General features: G+C 42.5%; 1 protein-coding gene across 1 annotated transcript in view; it reads left to right on the top strand.

The window, feature by feature from the left end:
* NUP188 (nucleoporin 188) overlaps positions 1-17,349 on the top strand; it is a 3,305,077-nt gene that overhangs the window by 1,296,710 nt on the left and 1,991,018 nt on the right. The window lies entirely within an intron of this gene.

Raw genomic sequence — 17,349 nt, 5'->3', positions numbered from 1 at the left:
ATGCTGTAGAAGGGCACTTTGGAACAATGAGTCTGAAACTAATCTTTTTATAGATTCCCATTTAAAACAAGTAAAATGTCCATTAACTAAATTGATGCACTCTAAATTTTTGTTCCCCTTTGCATGCTTTCAAATTGATCATTAACTACACTCTAGAGCTGCTCCTACAAATCAGTTATACATTATTGTACCATGTATTATCCACTGGGGCTGGGATCACACCAGTGGTGGGATGGGGAAGTTGATTAGAATAGATCAGACAGCAATGTGACTTTTGCTATCCTGCTTGCCTGGTAATTTATTTTTTGTATGTCCTAAATGTGTGGAACTGCTGCTGGCATCATGTGCATCAGTGTACACAATGTCAGTTAGCTCTGACCCCACCTTCAGTGCTGAAATGCTAACAGCAATCCAGTTTATGATTACAGCACCATCCCCATCACTGGGTTTCAGATTGTAAGCAGAAATCCCTCCCTACTGGAGTGAGTGAGCTGACAAAAAGCCTCTACTTTCCACCCCCTCCACCTAGCTCCCTCAGTTTCTGAGCCACTAGTCTAACTCAGCTTGGCAGTGCCATAGTCGGAGCTCAATAACTCAGTGCCACAGAGCTGGGGTAACTAAAAGTACTTTTGATGGCAGATACTCTGAAGTATTTTATTCTGCATCCCCATTTTTGCTCATCTATTAAGAAAAAGTATAATCCCTTGCCTTTATTTCCTGTTGCTGTTGAGAGTTTTGTGCTTTGCATTGATTTGAGCTTGCAGAAGAGCATTGTTCTAAATATGTAATTGCTGTGGACATTCTGGTCAACAGTAACACATGTAGAATTTTCCATCGTTTTATTTCCAATCAAAATGCTTTACAGGCATGTGCCTTCTTAATTCTTCTTGTTTGGGGTGTGCCTTAAATTGTCTGAATGATGTCAGAAGAACTGTGGAATGCCGAAATGCTTACTTTCCAGATTAGAAACAGAGATCCAGACTGCCTTACAGTTAAACTGTTTCCTAATTATGTTTGCGTAAAATTCAGGCATCTAAAGCCTAATGTGACTGTAATTTAAGTTTTCAATTTTCTTTCTCAAACCAGAATGTGTAAACAAAGTCTGATCTGTAAAGGACAGCATCATACCTCTCAGCTGTCTGGATTTTTGCCTCATATTTTTGGTCTTTTCCTCATAAAGTTTTTTTTTTTTTTCTGGCAAACCTCTGAGAACTGAAGTCACTAAATAATGACATATATTTCAGTTTCAGATTTTATATCCCTCATGAAAAGCATTCTAACATAAATCCAGTTATTCTAGGAAATGTCTAAGGTTATTAGAGCAATATTTAAAATAAGTCCCTATTTTGGGGCCTTTGCCCTCCCCCAAGTATTTTAGGATTTGTCCAGATTTCTTGTGCTAAGAGGTTGAGCGGTATGACTGATATCCATCCCTGATAGGAAAGGTAGTCTGTAACCTACAGTCCATACTTCTTGGCCTCATCTCACTCTTTTACCTTTCCCCCTCTAGTTAGTTGCTCCCAGGACCTTGGTTCCTTTGCCAGTTTTCTCCAGTAGGTTCCAGCTTCTTGCCTATTATGTGTACCCCTAACAGAATCTTCTTTCTCCACTCAGGTGTTGGCTTAGTTCTTGGAATACATTCTGCAACTTTATAAATATAATATCCCATATGGTGGTGGTGATTCTCCTAAGGTATCTGCATGCAAAATCCAACTCTCTCCTTATTTCTTAAACTGCCCTCTGCTTCATCATCCCTTTCAAATTTGAATTTTAACATTCTGATTGTATTATGTCTTTGAAGCTTTAACTTTCTAGCTGTAAAATATTTCTTTAAAATTAAGAAATCCTAAAACTCCTTGTTCTGTTGGGAGGATCAGCTTAACCCACTTAACTCCTGCCCTCTTTCTCTCCCAGATAAATTCCTGACACTGCTAAACTGGATTTTATAAGTCGCAATAAACACAGTGAATATTAATTTTGTAATATTTATAAACAAATTATAAAATCTTAGTAACCATTCAAGCTGTACATATACTTCTCATCAGCATTTTGTTCATCCAGCTTTGAGCTTTCATACGAGGCTAAACAGTTTTCTGTCTTGTTACTTGGTTCTTGAGACATTTACCGACCTATGACAATATCAAAGGATTAGTGTATGACCAACAATAAATATCAGTTCAGCTGCACTAGACAGAGGACAAGTATCAGTACAGTTGTGTTGCTCATCATTTAAGCTTTAAGATGAAATCTTTTAGTAGCTTGAAAGTAGCATGGTTTTCGTATTTTTAATGTAAATATGAAATGGTAATTAGATGCTTAACTGCATCACTAAGATGTAAGCTGAGAAATGCCTGGAGGCATCATAAGGCTTTAATGACCATGTTGTCAATCGTTTGCCTTTCTTCTACAAAACCTCATTAATCCATATCTATCAAATTTAGCAACACCTTTGCCATTCTCTTGGCTTGTTATAGATGTGTTGTAATCATGGTTTAAAATTGAAATGGGTCTATATGAAGCTTGGTCTGAGTGGTCGTTAACCTCTTTGGGGTAATATCAGTCACCACAACCTTATTCCAAGGTGCTGGTACTTTTCCCACTTTTAAAGTAGTGTTGACTGTAACCAGAACTTTAACACTTTCTTCTATCCCAACTTCCTCAGGAATGACATCTGTTCTGGAGACTTCCCTGACGATTATATACATCACCATCTTTATTTCATATTTTCCTGTCTTGGCTTTTAATTACTGAACCTTGTTTTCCTTTAACCTTGGCATAATTAAGTTTTCCATAAATATTTCAATCTGTGCCTTTTCTTAGTTTCCACTTTCCTGTGTTATATACAATTTTTTGTAAAAATGTTGAAATGCTTCTGTACCTCCGTAACATCTCTGGCAATTTTTCCTGGCAATGGGCTCTCTGTTTGGTGACAATTCTTGGTTGTCTGTGTTGTGTTGTGCTAAAAGATTAACAAAAAAAAATAGCTGCTTGAAACCAATCTTTCTAAACTCATGCATGTCATCCAAAGGTTCTGTTTAGCACTCTGCAGTTGCTCTTCTCTTGTTCTGTGAAATTTATCCTTATTCTGCAGTACTTTAGCCTTTGTCAACCTCTGCATAATTTACATTATTTTCTCAGATTTGTCTCTCATTTCGATCCTGTTTTTAAACTCCATTTTCTTTTTACCCATTCACTAGCTATCCCTTTTGAAGAAATTTCTATCTTCCCTAATAATTCCTAAATCGTACACACACATCCAATAACTATTTCTGATCATGCACCAATAACCAAGATAAAAGTTCAGGGTATGAAGTTAAAAATGAGACACTAACACTTTCCTTACCTATCTGTTAAAAGATGAATTTAAGGAGTGTGCACTTGAAATTATTTTGAGTGTTATTGGGGAAGCTTATAAATTTCTTCAGAATGAGTAGCTAGTGAGTGGGATAAAATTAAAACTGAATTTAAAAATAGGGCAGAAATGAGAGATATGCTTAGAAGCAATAAGAATTATTTAGAGGGACTGACAAAAGTTAATGTATGGCAGAAGGGGAATCTCACAGAACAGAATGAGCAACTGCAAGAATGCTAAAGAGAAAATAAGGAAGTATTTGAATATCCATGACTTTAGAAAGATTGCTGCAAAGTAACTGTTTCTGATAGCCACTCCAAAAGGCAAAAACTTTTAGCACAGTGACTTAGGCAAAAGGAGGGACGAAAATGCAAAAGATTTAGAAGATTTTGTTTAGTAGTGTTTTGAAATGAGGGGGAAGCACCAGCGTCTTGGAAGAAAGGTGTGGTTGCTACATTACCTAAAGAAGTTTTAAGACCAGTCAGACCCATTTCAATTTTAAACCATGATTATAAACTGTCCATACTAGCTAAAAGAATGGCAAAGGTATTGCCAAAATATTTGGATGTGAATCAACGTGGTTTTGTAAAGGGGAGACAGACATTTGACAGCATTAATTTAATAGAACAGTGGTGATCCAGAAAGAAGCAAAATTAAAGAAAATACCACTGCTGATGGGTCTTTATGCAGAGAAAGCATTCAACAGAGTAAGCTAGGATTTTATGAGTAGCGAAATGGAAGCCTTTGCATTCCATGCTGCAGTAGTGAGGCTAATTAGGAGGGTGTATGAAGTTTAGTGGCAAGAATTAAGGTGAGAGGCTACCTCCAATAAGATTTGTTAAAAGGGGGAACAAGCAGGGATGTCCTCTTTTCCTTTTGTTGTTTATTTTGTATTTAGAGCCTTTGACAAAGACAAAAACGGTATAGCAGTCAGGAGAAGTTGGCTTTACTTGCAGATATTATTTTTATATTCAAAATCCAGAAAATGACATTTTGGTGTTGTGGAACATTTTGGTACAGTTTTAAGCATTTTTGGGATATAAAATCAATGAAGATAAAGGCTAGAGTGATAAGCTGTGCACCCAGGCACAAGTTCATTCTGCAGTAACCATATTTACTGCGTCATAAATTGAAGTATTTAGGTTTATGAATTAAAAAGAATTCTGTTATGGCAGCTAAGGATATGGGGAAAGAGACTAACTAAAAGACAGTAGACTGATTGGAAGCTCCTGAGATGAGTGCGTGTGTATTTATTAATACTAAGGTACAAGCAGTAAACCCGTTTAATCCTTTTAGTTTTATATACAGATCAGGCATATTTTTATCAACTATTGGAGAGGCTGTAGACCATAATTAATAGCGTTTGAAGGAGTTTATTTAAATGGGAGAGATGGCAGAGGTAGATGGGATAAGATAATCCAAGAGACTAACCAAAAGATAGACTGATTGGAAGCTCCTGAGGTGTATGTGTGTGTAGTGATACTGAGGTACAAGCAGTAAAAATGTTTAATCCCTTTAGTTTTATGTACAGATCAGGCATATTTTTATCAACTATTGGAGAGGCTGTGGACCATAATTAATAGAGTTTAAATTAAATCATTTAAAGTGTGAAGATGGCAAAGGGAAATGGAATAAGATTATTCTCCCGACAGAACAAGGTGGTTTAGGATTACCTGATTAGAAAGGATATTTTAGAGCTACACACTTAAGGCCCATCGAAATACCAGAAGCAAAAAGTTGCAATTCAAAGTGGAAGGGGGTTGATGGTGAAACAGGATGAAAGATTGAGAAATAAGGAGAGAATGAGTTTTGATGCAGGTCCTTAAGAACACTGTACAGTACATTATATTCATAAAGTAGCAGAAAGTATTCTAACAGAAACAGGAATGGGGAAGGGAGATTTTGCCAATAGAGAATTGCCTAGACATGGATAAGATTAATCCTGTTGGCTGCCAAAATAAAAAATACAAGAAAGTGGAAATCAAAATCTAAACTCAACTATGTTTGAATTATTGAATGTTGTAAAAGAACGAAAACAACTGGAAGTAGGATTTTTAGAAAAGGGTGAGATTAAAGGGAGGGCGGGAATTGAATGATTTATGTAATTGTGGACCAAAAGATGTTAGAAAGAAAACATGCTGTGTATAATGTGTGTAGATGGAAAAATGTTAATAAGGTTTATTTTCTTTATTAATCTATGTGCACCTGTGACAAAAAGAGATTTTTTTAAATTAATTCTTTAATAATGTGTGTACTGTCTGTTCTTTAAATTCATCTGTTTTAGCACAAGTAGAAATAGTGTTTCATGTTTACTTCACTACCATGCATCTTTAGCTTTGATTTTATCCGTGCATTCTCTAAAATAGCCATAATAGGTGTCTAACCTTTCAGTTAAATACTTGTATTCCTGTGATGTATCATTTCTAGTCCCACTAATGTATCTTGGGGAATATGTAAATTCTGAGCTTTTACTACTGAGGTCACATCTTCAGTCAGAAATATTCTTGTATATTTCTACCAAAGTCTACCCTTTATTTGTTACAAGGAATATTTTAGTATTGTTTTTGGAGGGGTAAATCACTACTTTCTTAACGGTTCTTTCACTTTAGCTCCTCACGTTAACACTGCATGCAGTCATTTTCTCTTGTCTTTTTCCCAAGCCTTCTGGAAAGAACGCTAAAACACATGTACTGAGAATATTTCCTGCATTTTTCAAGTTTTAACTCTTGATTTTAACCAGGAAAACGCACACAATTGTTACACTTCCAATTGTTTGTTTTTGATACTTTGCTTATTTTATGAAATTTTATACATTTTTTACTGTTTCTCTTGCTTACAGTCATCTCGCTGTGTTTTAAGCAGCCTCCTGATTGTTTATAAATCTGTGCAATCCCCTCTAGTTAATAAATTTCTATTCTGTAATTTTGCATCCTTTTTACTACGTTTTTATAGTTTGTGTCTGTTAAAAGCCACTTATATTGTGCATTTATGTTTAATAGAGCCTTTATTTTGTTACAATGAGTATTTTCACACCTTACTGTTAATAAAGCTGTTATCCCTGTAATTTTCCACACTTTTGCACACATCTAACTGCAGGCCTTTAAAGCTCATTCAACAATAGGGTGGACATGCAAAATCTGCACGACTGTGTGTGTGCGCGCGTGTGCGTGTGTATGTGTGTGTGTGTGCCTTCTGTGAAGGTTGGGTGCCGGACTGGCCACTCAACATGGTAAAAACTCCACTACCAATCAGTCTGCGAACCGGTGATCCACTATGACGACCCCCTAACTGGGAAAAGCCAAAAAAACAAGCATGGTTGAAGGTTTTTTTTTTTTTTTTTTTTTTTTTTTTTTTAGTAGGAGTGTAAAACCTGCTGTGAGCAGTAATGGTTATTCAGTAGCAATAAATGAATTACTGCTGTTTGAGGGGTAAACATTACTGGATGAAGTTCTAGCTGCTTTATTATTGGTTCTTTCACTTCAGATGATGTTGCTTTAGCCTAAACGTTTTGAGTTTATATCCTGCTCAGGATTTGACCACCAGACAGCTTTCAAAGCTTCGGGATCTTTGTAAGAGGGGGATTTTGGGGTGGTGTACTGACACCCTTGTACTTTATTCTAAGCAGAGGTGTTACCTGAAGTGAGTGCATGAGTTTGTCAATTGTTTGCATTGTCTGTGCCTTGGAGGGGGAAGGGCTTGTGGTTGCCAAATAGATTATTTTCAGCTGAGCTATCAACAGCATCTTTTTTGCCATTAAACGACTGGTCATCCCTTGGCAAGTGATATCAAAATTCCTTTTGAGGAGTGCCTGTCTCCAGTGCTAATTTTATGAGTGCTTCCATTTCAATCCTCTACGCTGAGGCTTGTTGGTCTTTATTGCTTACCTTTTCCAGAACATATCTTCAGTGAGACAAAGGGATCTTGTCTACTTTTGGTAAGGTCAGGGGTCCACTGCCTGAGCTGTGTGCTTTTGTAATGCTCCAGCTTCTTCCACTCTGTTTTACTTATTGGTATTGAAGCAGTCCAAAATATCATTAAGATTTTGATCAGTGGATGAGTGTTGCGGTAGCCTAATTGTATGGGTTATAGCATGCCTAAGATGCAGCAGCCAACCAGCTTCCAAAACATAAGGATAACTTACACATGCTCAGACTGTTGACAGCTCAAGCAGGGATGGAGAAAATCAGTGGTCTAGGTGCTAAGCCCTTCAGAGCTTTCTTGCTGCTGCAGAGCATTCCTTTTATTTGCTTTTGAGGATTGATGGTCAGCTACTGTTTCTCCATTGCTGGGCAAATAAGTTCCCTTTGTGGAAAGAACTGCTCACAACTAATTTTATGGCTAAAACAGCACTTTTCTAACCATGTTTATTTTTTGTTAGGAATTATATTTTTGCACTGCCACATGACTTTTCTCAGGCTAAAGTGTGGCTGTTTTTATTTCTTTTAGTGTAAAATTTTTAATAAGGTGTACTCTAATTTTTATTAATAAAACCTTTATAAATTGTTTTTAGGGCCCGAGCAAGTGTTTACTGTGCTTGTCGCAGTATTTTTCTAGTGAATACACTACTTTTTTGATACTTTACAGACTGCTACTGTCATAATCTCTGGGTTTCAGGCTTCTTTGTCAGCTTCACCATGGAGCAACTTACTGGTTATTCCTTCCTCTGGTCACAAAAAGAAGAACATTTCCAGGCAGCCTTTGCCTCTTCAGCAGGCTACTACTCTGCCTTAGCCACAGATGGGTGACCCTCTTGTGGCCATTTCTGGTTCCTCAGACCACTCATCTTCCTTTGATGTCCTTCAAGGATGCATCTGCAGTCATAACATATGGGTTGTCCTGCCTCAGGCAGCCCTTCGGTCGGCCGGATTCCAAAGTCTGGGTCTGGCCTCGGCTGATGTCGCACTTTCCCCGACGTCAGAGCGTCTGGGGTATAAAAGCATCAGCCGACGCCATTTTCCTCAGTCTTTCCTGCCGCGCGGTGCCCGAAGCAGAAGCTGTTCGCAAGTGCTGGTCGGTCAGATCCAGTGAATTCAGCTACCGAAGACTTCAAAAAAAGCTAAGTACCCCGTTGGGGACTCTTTCTTGCCTCAGCCGATGTCAGACAAAGTAAATAATTGTTTAACTTGTGGGAAACAAATACCTCATAAGGATTTCCATTCCTACTGCCTTCCTTGCTTAGGCCCAGACCACAACTTATCGGCCTGTTTAGCCTGTGCTTCCTTCAACCGACGAACTCTTAGACGTCGGTCGGAGTTTGCAGAGGAATTCTTTGGAGCCGCTTTTGCTTATAAAATGCCGTCGGAGACTCCGACTTCGCATATGGTCAAAAAATGCAAGGAAAAAGACGGACACTCGCGGCCCGCGGTTTCGGCGGAAACCACGGCTAGGCCTACCGCGAGTGCCTCTGTTTCGGCCGAAACCGAGTCCTCGGAGATTCCTTCTTCCGAAACCATACTTCCGACCACCGAGGCCTGGGAGGCCCCGGCTGAGTCGGCTTCAGAACTCCCTACCGAAACCAGTATTCAGGAAATGTCCGACACCATTCCATTGGACATTTCTACTCCTGCACGTGGGGCAGCTAGGCCCCCTGCTTCCATGTCCATTAAGGGCTTTTCAAGGGCTAAAGCTGCCAAACTTTCTAAAGCTTTGCCTGCCAAATCTACCTCCCAGAGGCCTTCCTCTAGTTCTCAGATCCTCAGCCTTGCTGAGGACCTTATTTCCTTAATTAGGGGTGCACAACCTCACCCAGACAGGGCCTCCCAACCTCCTCCAGACAAAAGGCCCAGGACTGACCCCTCTGACCCACACTCCTCAGATGATTCCACGGATGGATCTGAGTTGTCAGACCACCAGGAAGGGGCTTACTCGCCTTATGAGGATTCAGATGCTGAGGAATCTATCCCTTCGGCCTCCCCTCCTGAAGAGTTTTCCTTTGGTGAGACTCTACACTCCATGAGAGAGCATTTTCAATGACAAGGTCAGGATTTCTCTGATTCTAGAAAAAGATTAAGGACCTTTTTGCATTTGCCTCAGCATAGGCCCTTAGCTATACCTCCTGTTCTGAATGTAATTGATGATGTGTACAATGATGCAAGTACAGCCCCTGATGCTCTTCCTCCGGCCCCTGCCAAACCTGACAGATACTACAGGGTCCCGGATTCTCATTTCCATCTGTATAAAGCCCATTCTGCAGACCCAGAAATTATTTCTCAGGGCCGTAAAGGGGTTGTGGCCGCTACTGCCAAGAATCCTCTACCCTCTGAAAGAGAGTCTAGAGCTTTAGAGAGATGGGGAAAGAAGGTGTATACTTCTGCAACTCTTTGTCAGGGCATTAAACTGTCAATTTCATATGATACAGTACCAAGAGTATTTGTTAGATGAACTGAATAAGAAACTTTCTTCTCCTGAAACCCTAGACCGTAAATCCCTTCAGGATTTGGTACACAACTCACAACAGGTTAGTAATCATTTCTTAAAATGTGGCTATGATGCACTGGAGGCTTCATTTAGATCAGCTATGACTGGGGCAGTTATTCGTAGGCATGCCTGGCTGAAGGAGCAATCTTTGCCAGACCATGTCAAAGCTAAACTCCTGGATGCTCCAATGGAGAAACAAAATTTATTTGGCTCCACTGCTCAGGAGATCTTAAAAAAGGTTGAAGAAAAGGCAAAATCTGTGCAAACAGTTAAAGATTTCCTCCAAGTTCAACCACCGAGATTCAGCAGAAACTGGCCTACTAAGAATTGGTCCTTTCCAAACTCTGGCAGAGCCCAAAGAGGCAGGAACAGGCGCCCTAGAGGCAGAGGTCAATCGAAGGGCTCCTACAGAGGCCGTCAGTGGCAGCCTGCCAACCAGAGGAGTAGTGCAACAACAACAACCACTACACCAGGACAGGCTCAATGACTTGACTCTGATTCCGCCTACGAGGGATCAACTGGAAGCACCCTTGGGCGGAAAGCTGGCTTTATTCTCAAAAAACTGGCATTATATTACAAAGGATACATGGACACTGCAAATAATAGACAAAGGATACAGGTTCCACTTCCACACTTTGCCAAAAAGAAGCGGAATGCCAAACCTTCCACCAAATCAGAGGGCAGAGGCTTTAAGACAAATCAGCAATTTACTTCAGATGAAAGCTATAGAAAAGGTACCATGTTCAGAACAAGGCCAAGGATTTTACTCCAGACTATTACTTGTGCCAAGAAAAGAAAATCAATGGAGGCCTATTCTCGACCTGTCCGCACTGAACACTTATCTCATTGTGCCAAAATTCAAAATGCTGACCCTGCAGCAACTTCTTCCCATGTTGGGCAAGGAGTCTTGGCTGGTGACTCTAGATCTCAAGGAGGCATACCTGCACGTCCCTATTCGACCAAGTTGCAGAAGACACCTCAGATTTCTTGCAGGATCAGAGCATTATCAATTCTCAGCATTGCCCTTTGGCTTATCTACTGCGCCCAGAGTATTCACGAAATGCCTGGCATCAGTAATTGCACATTGCAGACTACAGGGAATTCAAATTTACCCATACCTGGACGACTGCCTAATACAAGCGGACAACAAGAAAAATTTGATAAAGGACTTGGCCTATGCCATACACCTGCTACAGACCTTGGGATACACGGTCAACATCCAAAACCGACTAGTACCATCCCAAAGGATAACCTTTTTGGGTGCAGATCTGGACACAACCACCCAAATGGCCTTTCTCACAGAAGAAAAACAAAAACAACTTCCAGATTACTTCATGATTCTGACAAGACAAACTCAGCTTACTGCAAGGAAAATCCTGCAGGCCCTGGGTTACATGGCATCCTGCATAATTCTAATACCGCATGCCAGGCTGCATATGAGGAAATTACAATGGTACCTAAGGAGTGTGTATGGTCTCAACACAGTCACAGTTTAGAAACCATGATACCAATCATTCCATGCCTTCAAAAGGAATTCCTGTGGTGGGCTCAGGCCTGCCAGTCCAACAGAGGGTTGCCTTTCAACAAACCAAAAACAAGGCAGACCATCACCACGGACACCTCAGACCGAGGATGGGGAGCACACATGGAGGGCAAATGTATCCAAGGCCTATGGCCTCAAGGAAAGCTAAGCATGCACATAAACCAAAAGGAAATGCTGGCAGTGAGGCATGCAATCGAGGCATTCAAACCCTTCCTCCAACAAGGACACCTGTTAATAAGGACAGACAACACCACGGTCATGTGGTACATAAACAAGCAGGGAGGCACACATTCTTACCCTCTATGCCGGATGGCTATGAATCTGTGGGAACTATGCCTGAATCTCAATATCCAACTACAGTCCCAATTCGTGCCAGGGAAAGAAAATGCACTGGCGGACAGCTTAAGCAGAACTACCATGGACTCACACGAATGGATGCTGCACCCAGACATCTTCCAACTCATAGCAAAGACGTGGGGAATGCCGGAGATAGAACTGTTCGCCTCCCCACTCATCCATCAACTGAAGACATTCTGCTCAAGGACATACTACCCACAAGCTTGGAGGGTGGACTCTCTCTCTTTCAGCTGGAAAGCCCTAACAGTATATGCCTTCCCACCTCTCCCATTGATGTACAAGGTTCTACTGAAGATCAGGGAGGAACAGCCAAAAGTGATACTAATAGCTCCGGACTGGCCAAGACCACACTGGTATCCATTATTGAGAAGCATGTCTCAGGCAAAATCATGGCCTCTCCCCCTATGGCCTCTTCTTCTGACGCAGAACAATTTCAAGACCCTGCATCCCAACTTGAAAACATTGCAGCTAACTGCCTGGAAAATTCCTTAAATCCAAATCAAACTGTTTTATCTCAGAGGGTGAAGGACATTATCCTGGAGGCTCGCAGGCCTTCCACAAGGAAGACATACTCAGCTAAATGGAAGAGATTTCTCATTTGGAGCACATCAAAAGGCTCAGATGTCACAGTGGCAAACATAACACATATGCTAGAATACTGAGCAGAATTGTTCCACAATGGCCTGTCCTATTCTTCCATTAATATTCATGCTTCAGCAATTTCAGCAGAATACAATGTGGATCCACCTATCTTCTCGCACCCTCTCCTCAGATAATTTCTGAGAGGGATCAAAAATATTAAACCTCCAAGAAGACCCCCTCTACCTGCCTGGGATCTCAACTTTGTGCTGGAGAAACTGACACTTCCTTCTTTTGAACCAGCAGCATCAGCGGATCTACAGTTTCTATCTTGGAAAACTGCATTCCTTCTGGCAATCACTTCAGCAAGAAGGGTATCTGAGTTACAAGCATTAATGGCAGTGCAGCCTTTTCTTATTTTCCACCAGGACAGGGTTTCACTAAGAACCAATCCTACTTTTATGCCAAAGGTGGTATCTAGGGTATCCTTGAACCAAGCTATTCACTTGCCTACGTTCTTCCCTAATCCACAGAATAGAGGGGAAAAACTTTTGCACACCCTGTATATACACAGACCACTACGCTACTACTTGGACAGAACAAAAACTAGCAGAAAAAACTGACCAACTTTTTGTACCATATGCAACTGGGGTACAAGGAAGAGCAATTTCCAAACAGACAATTTCAAAATGGATAGGAAATTGCATTCGATTTTGCTACTCCTTTCATGGAAAGACAGTTCCTGAAAACATCAGGCCTCACTCCACAAGGGCCACGGCCACCACTACAGCCTTCCTACGAGGGGCGTCTACCAAGGACATTTTAGAAGCTGCTACTTGGAGCTCCGTGCATACATTTGCCAAGCATTACAATCTACCTTTATACTCTAGATCCAGAGCAGGGTTTGCTACTGCAGTCCTGCAGGGGATCTTAACTACACCATCCTTCTCTTAGTACCTCCTCCCCCAGATTGGCTATGGTATTCTACCCATATGTTATGACTGCAGATGCATCCTTGAAGGACATAGTACAGTTTTGTACCTACCATAAATGTAGATGTCCGATAGGTATGCATCTGCAGTCAGGATTACCCTCCCTCCTTCCCCTCTGTGGTACTCCTAGGGTACGTACCCCTCTTTTAGCTAGCTGGGGGAATCTGTTATGGTGTATTTGTTTGTTTATACATGTATATAATTTGCAAATGTTTGGAACTTTTCAGCATTTATCCAAATTTAGCCTTCCTAGAGGGCACCTGGCATCTGGGGCAAGAAAAACTGAGGAAAATGGCGTTGGCTGATGCTTTTATACCCCAGACGCTCTGACGTCGGGGAAAGTGCGACATCAGCCGAGGCCAGACCCAGACTTTGGAATCCGGCCGACCGAAGGGCTGCCTGAGGCAGGACAACCCATATGTTATGACTGCAGATGCATACCTATCGGACATCTACATTTATGGTAGGTACAAAACTGTACTTTTCCTGTGGTGTTTTTTCAGCCACCATGGACCAGGATTTAGACATGTCCTCTGCAGCTGTTGGAGCATCTGTGGTGGGCATAGGAGAACTACTGTTATTGGCCTTGGAGGAAGGAGCAGGGAATGCTTCTCTGCTTAGCCAGACTACGATGTCTGTTCCTCAAGCTGATGTCTGTGACATGAGTCTGCTTCTGGAGAAGTTCCTGTTAAAAAGAACCAGAAAGTTAAACTTTTATCATGTGACGTTCTATCTCGCCTTCATTCTTTCTGATGGGTTCGGAGCCAATCCTCTGCTCCAACTCAGCCAAAATGCAAGAGCTCGAGGTTTTTAACCTGCTCGTGGCCTACTCCCTTTCCCATGATGCACTGGTGCTTCCACCAGATCTTGTTTGCTATTGCAACAGATCATGCTTTTCACCAGCTCTGGCTAGTGAATTTTAAGTATATTTCTTGTTATATTTATTGTTAATTTTTTTTCTTTTAAATTTAGCTAGTAGTACTTTAGATTAGTTAGTTTGATGCAGGAGAATTACTCATAGTGCTTGTGCACTCCTTAGTTTATAGGAACTTTTCTTTGTTGTGTGACAGTTTTATTAGGCCTAGTTAAAAACTCCCTTCCCTATTTAGTGTGCTTTAAATAAATGTGTGTATATATGTGTGTATATGTGTGTGTGTGTGTGTGTGTGTGTGTGTGTGTGTGTATGTGTGTATATATATATATATATATATATATATATATATATATATATATATATATAGTGTGTGTGTGTATATATATATATATATATATATATATATATATTTATTTATTTCATAGTTATTTGCTGTGTTTTCTTGATTGCCTGTTTTAGTTTTAGGGCTGAGTTGTGCTTTAAAAGGGTTCATATTGCCTGTTTACATTAGAAGGCTATATAGCTTTTCGTGTGTGTGTAGGGTATCTATACATGTATGTGTGTGTGTGTGTATATATATATATATATATATATATATATATATGCATATATATGTATGTGTATATATATATATATATATATATATATATATATATATATATATATATATTATTGTTCTGACCAAATTACATAGTTTTTTGCTGGGTGGATTGTTTCTTCCTTGTAGCATGTCTCAGCAAGAGAAATCAAAGTCTGGATTTAAGAAATGTCCTATCCGTGGATAAAGGATGTCCATAACTGATGGACACTCAGAATGTGTTTATTGCTTAGGTGAGGTTCACCTGCAAGAGGACTGTTCCATACACCATTTTTTTAGCAGTAAAGTTTTGCATGAAAGGAAGAGTAAGTTGATTGCTAGAGGTCTAGCAAAAATCTTCCTTTCAAGAGTCACTGGACCACAGACAATACCCAGGACAAGATGTCAAAATCTTCAAAAACAACTTCTGGGTCGGAGCCGAAGAAAGGATCTGAAGTAGGAGATTCATTTGTCTGCAACCTGTGGGTTATGGATCCGATATCGGATCCGAACCGGCATGGTTTACCAGCTATGGATCCGAGCTCTCAGCTCCTCCCCTCACCCATAATGCCCTGCTCTCCCTACATGACCTCAGATCTAGTTTGCCGCGCTGGTGACCAGATTAGTGTTCTCGAGCTCTTCAGCTAAGTGGTGTTTTTTTTTCAAAGTTTTACAGTGTTAAAAGTTAGATTTTTGTGTGAAAGTTGAGTGAAAGTTTAGGTTCCTCTTTTGGTAGTTATAATTGTTTAGTGATTTAAACTTGTTTTTACTTAGTTTCCCTCCCCTCGCTGGTAGCGTAGTGTGTGTTTGGGCCTGTTGTGTGTGTTGGTTACTTTTACTTTTCTCTTTTAGTTTAAGTAACTCTTTTAGCTTTTAGGATGTCTGAGCAGCCTAAAGCTATCTTCTCTAAGTGCTCCGAGTGTGGCCATAAGCTTTCCCCTGCTGATGGCCACACTCGGTGCGTGCGATGCCTTGGGGTTGAACACCTCACATCTGGGTGTTCCATTTGTGCAGGGTTCAACCCCAGGGCATTGAAGGAGCGGAGGTCTAAGCTTGTCCTGGCGGGACTTTTGCCCCCGGACTCGGCTCCGGCCTCCGCTCCTTCGGGGGGTACCGTTTCGACGGTTCCCTCCTCCCCAGCTCCCCCTCCTCCTCCTGGGACTCAACCTCCCTGTAGTGGTTCGGAGGAGAGGGAAGCTAGAAAGAAGGACCGGAGGGAGAAGCACCATAAGCGGCGGGCCGAGACCTCTGTTTCGGCCCCGCCTGCCAAGCGGGCTTCTCATCCGGCCTCCTTGTCTGCTGGTTCTCCCCCTCCTCGGCTCCGGTCACCCGTGTGTTTTTCACCGGGACCTGAGGAGGAGGAGACCCGATCTCCGTCGTGGCTATCCAGGAGGCTGATCTGGACCGGATGATGAGAAGGTTCATCCAGGCCCAGATGCAGATGGGAGTGCTCTTGCCTCCCTTCCTCTGGGGGGGAGCTCGACCCCTTTCTTTAAGCCAATTGCTCCTTCTCCGACCCGCTACCCGGGTTCGGAGCCGTTGGAGCCGAGCAGCTTCGGAGCTGGGGGTGGGTCGGCACCGATAGTACTTGGTACTTCGGATCCGACCCTGCCCTCGAGTGCTTCGGATCCGACCTCTCGGAGCCTGGATCCGAGCTTCGGATCCGGAGGGATCAGTGCTCCTTCGGTGCCAACTGTGTCGGAGCGCACTGTTCCTTCGGATCCGAGCGCTTCGGCGCCGGCTCCGATCCACTCCTCGGATCCGAGGGGGAGCCGATTGTCGGATCCTTTGGTCGAGGTCGGCTCCCCTTCGGCTTTTGATTTAGTGGAGAGGGCCCTGTTGAGGGTCTCCGGACCCCCCGGCACTTGCTTCGGCTCCGTCCCGCGCTCCATCTGCACTGGGTCAGGCTTCCACCATCCGGCCCTTGGGACAGCCCGCTCCTTTGCCCCAAGCTGTTCCCTTGGAACAGGTCACTGTTTGCGAGGAGTTCTCTGACAGCCCCCCGGAGGATGTTCCCCGCAAACATTCGTGCAAAAGGAGGCACATCGACTCCCCCGAGTCTCTCACAGAAGACACGGACTTGGAGGAAGGGGAAGGCTCCCCAAGATCACCCCCTGAGGATGTCTCATTTGGAGACATCATGGAAATGCTCCGTATAAGGGGTGGTCTGCCCCCAAGTCTTCCTCGGACGAGTCCGTGTTCTTGGAGGCATTTGAAGCGGGCCCGTCTACCTCTTGGGTGTCCCCTCCTGCCGACCCCCTGGTAGACCTCATTACCACCAGGGCGTGGAAGGAACCGGACACCATGGAGCCAATCCCAAAAAGGCCCGACCGTATTCTTAGTCCCCCGGCTGACCGTGCCCATTGGAGTAAGGGGCCTCCGGTAGATGCCATGTTGACGGCGGCTGCCACCAAGAGGGAACTGGCTCAGGAGAGTCCCTCAGTCCATCCCCTGAGCAAGGAGTCTCGGATGATGGACCGCTTGGGGAAGCGGATGTTTAGTTCAGCGACCTTCTCAGTGAGGGCACTGAACTACCTGGTACATGTGATCAGGATGCAGCACGATCTTATAAAAGAATACGCTGCATCCCCCCCAGAGTCCATGTCGGAGGAGGAGGACAAAGTGCTGCACTCCACCCGCATGGCCACTCTCAGGTCA

The sequence above is a fragment of the Protopterus annectens genome, chromosome 16.part0, assembly GCF_019279795.1.
Source record: "Protopterus annectens isolate FY-2018-M chromosome 16.part0, PAN1.0, whole genome shotgun sequence".
NCBI classification, from domain to species: domain Eukaryota; kingdom Metazoa; phylum Chordata; order Ceratodontiformes; family Protopteridae; genus Protopterus; species Protopterus annectens.
The sequence above is the reverse complement of the archived record's forward strand: the minus strand, read 5'-3'. Positions and strand labels throughout refer to the sequence as shown.